Source organism: Grammomys surdaster, unplaced genomic scaffold (assembly GCF_004785775.1).
Source record: "Grammomys surdaster isolate TR1022 unplaced genomic scaffold, NIH_TR_1.0 181, whole genome shotgun sequence".
NCBI lineage: Eukaryota > Metazoa > Chordata > Mammalia > Rodentia > Muridae > Grammomys > Grammomys surdaster.
In genome coordinates, this window is record NW_021604626.1 from 3,576,853 (window position 1) to 3,580,424 (window position 3,572).

Here is a 3,572-nt window from a genome sequence, read left to right on the forward strand (position 1 = left end):
TGAACACGTCTGCCCGAGAGAGCCAAGGCCATCTGAAGAGCTTGTGGCTTATTCCATCCACACTGAAGAAGGGCCCCTGGGCCGAAGCCTAGCTGTGATTCTCACAAGGAGTTCACAGGGGTTCCCTGCCACTTTGCCACTTTTCACTTTCCTGAGCCTACTGAGCCCCGCTGTCCCCTCGCCTTGTGTGTAGGACATCCGGTTTCTTTTCAGTATAGTCCTGTTCTGGCTGAATGTTCTGCTACAGCATAGTGTCAGGTTTTAAACCTGGGGCAAAAGGCTGAGGTGCCCATTCAACACCTCTAAGTGGACCTGGCCACCAGGTTCTCTCTTCATCTCCCAGTTCCTATCTGTTACTTAAGGGACTGGGGCGTTCTTCCCTACATAATCCAGCAGTTTGGTCACCCACACTCTTTGTACCTTTGGGCCTCTGGCTGCTGCACCTGGTTCCCGTCTCTTCCCTCTCCTTTCTCTTCCCCTCTCCTTATATGGCACAGTTCAGTCTGGTCATGTCTACTCTAGACTCTCTCAGATGGCCCTGCCTCTGGCTGTGCTCTCTCATATCTCTCTAATGAACCTCTTCCTCCTCCACCATACCTGGGACAAGCTATCTTCTGTCTTCTTCCTTCCTTCCTCCCTCCCTCCCTTCCTTCTTTCCTTCCCTCTTTCCTTCCTTCCTTTTCTTTCTTCCTTTCTTCCTTCTCACTTCCTTCTTTTCTTCCTTCTTCCTTCCTTCCTTCTTTCCTTCCTTTCTTCCTTCTTCCTTCCTTTCTTCATTTCTTCTTTCTTTCTTCCTTCCTTTCTTTCTTCCTTCCTTTCTTTCTTCCTTCCTTCCTTCCTTCCTTCCTTCCTTCCTTTCTTTCTTTCTTTCTTTCTTTCTTTCTTTCTTTCAATTCATAGTACGCAGCACAGCAGGATTGACATCAGTCCTTCATGCATCTTTGGCTACAGTGCCTCACAACACAAGAACAAATACAATGGGGGGGGGGAATTGTTGCCCCAACGCCAAGTGGAGTTTCTTCCCTGACAGCTTGAGCCAAGACATCATCACCCATTTGTCTGTAGCCAGAGAGCTTAACTTCCCTTGGAAGGATAGAACAAAGCCCAATACCTTCCCCTTGTATGCTTCTGGCCACTGGGCCCACTCCACAAGCTCATGACGAGGACCAGTGGTCTGAAGTGTTTGAATGTGAAATGTCCCCATGTGTTTGAACAGTTGGTCTTCACCCAGTGGTGCTGTTTGAAAAACACTGTGGAACCTTCTAGAATTGAAGATTAGCTGGTAAGTATAAGAGTTCGGGCATTGGGGTTCTGTGTAATAGCCTGCTCCTACTTCCTGCCAAAGTGCTCCCACTTCCCACCTGAGTGCTCCCACTTCCTACCTGAGTGCTCCCACTTCCTTCCTAAGTACTCCCACTTCACACCTGAGTGCTCCCACTTCCTACTTGAGTGCTCCTCACTTCCTGCCTGAATAGCACTTTGCTGTATCCCAACTGCTAGCTGCTCCTTGCTGAATTCTGTTGGATGTTTGGTCACAACCACAAGAAAATATGCATGTCAGGTCTACTGGGGAAGCAGAACTTCATACCCAACAGTCCAGGCCTCCTGGGATGCAGGTCTCGGGAAGACGACTCATACCTCAGCCCTTGGCCATGGCCTAGAGATGCTAGCTCCATTGTGGGCATCACTATGTCACTATAGGTGCCATTCTCTCTGACAGGCAGGCCTTTCTTGGATGCCCTGGCCCTGTGCCCAGGAGATAAAGATGCAAGCAGGACAGATTCAAGCCACCCTTTCTTCTTAAAATAAGCAATTCATTTTTCAGGGAGTGAGAGCTATTTTTAAGTGCATTTGCTCCTTGGCAGCTGTTTCCAAAATGGCTTTGCCGGTCTAAGAATCTGTGATTCATCCCTGGGCTGGGCAAGGGCTGGGGACATGGAAATTCCAGCGGGAGTTATAAATGTCACAGCGCATGCTGGAGGCTCCCCAGCCCCTCTGGGAAGCCAGAAGAGAGTGTCTGCAAATTCCATAGCCAGTGGGAAACAAGAGCTAGCATTCAGCTGGTCGTGGGTCAAGTGCTTTTGCCTTGTCCAGTGTGGGAATCAGACAGCAGCCAGTAACCTGAAGCCCTGAGGTCTTGGGATTGTTCCCAGTCTGCTGGCCACTGGGTCCTTGCATCTGGGTTCTATTGTGCCCTTGTTTCCACATCTGATTTATTGCTTTCTTTTCTTTTTCTGAGGGAAATATTCTAGAAAACAGTAAAGCCACTGCGAAATATTTGAATTTTGTAATTATTTTCATATTTGATATAAAATATTTCAAACAAACTATAGAAGAGGAAAACACCACCGGCCAGCTGTGTGGTCCTCCTGAGTCCATTGTCAATTTCATTTCCCTGACTCTTAGCGAGTCCTACAGCCTTGAGCATACCATGCAAGCACTCCACCACCAAGCCGGATTCTGACTCTACCTTAAATCACTTTTATCTTTAATTCTGGTCACAGGTGTGTGCACATGAGTGTAGCTGCCTGCAGAGACCAGAAGAGGGCATTGGATTCCTTGGAGCTGGAGTTACAGGTTACTGCCTGACCTTCAACACAATTTTCAAGTTCCTGCTGTCTGATTCCCACGCTGGGCAAGGCCAGAGTACTTGATCACTAACCAGCCAAACTCATCCGTTTGTCAAGCTTTCAGACACTCACTTGGGACTTCTCAGAGTGTTTAGCGAGCCCCAAGCATGAACTGTAGCCTAGCAGGAGCCAGATGCATGCTTTCTGGAAATGAGAATGAAATTTATGATAAGCCAGGCTCAACAACAAACTCCCTTTATCCTGCCTTTGTCTAGGAGACTTTTTCTGTGTGTGTGTTTTATACAAACAGCCCCTGCAGGAGTCCGAGATTCTAGGACAGCCTTCCCAGCACCAGACACTGCATACGGTGGGTTCCAGATGCCAGGCCGTTCTCAGAAAAGCCTCGAGTCAGAACCCTCAGGAGTGTGGAATTCCCAGCAGAGGATTTCCTGGCTTGTTTTGCTTTGTTTTCTAGTTACGGTTTTAATCCTTTATTATAAAGTTTCTTAGAAAGCACCAGGGCCTTCCTTTCAGGGAAATGAACGAAGTATAATATCTTTTAAAGGGGAAATTAAGAACTTCCCGTCTAAAATTAGAAGTATTTATTTAGGCTCATGGGTGGGAAATAAATCTAGAAATTGTGAATCTGGTTCAAGGCCCACAGGGCTCTTAAGATACCAACTTGAGGCTGGAAGAAAAGAGACCTCTGGGAAATGAGGCTGTCAGATGCCAGAGACTAAGGGCCAGGTGATAATACAATGAGCTCTCACACTACCCAGGAGCCCTCCAAATGAACAATGAACAGAACCCGGTGGGAAGTGGGGCGGGGCACAGGCCCAGGGCGGGGCACAGGAGCAGGGCGGGGCACAGGAGCAGGGCGGGACTTGGAGGCTTCAGTTATGAACCAGGCACAGAGAACAGATTGCTTAGAGGAAGAGAGTGGCGTAGCCCATTCCCTTGGGTCATTCAGTGGCAATTTAGAGACGACCCCTCCTGTCTTGT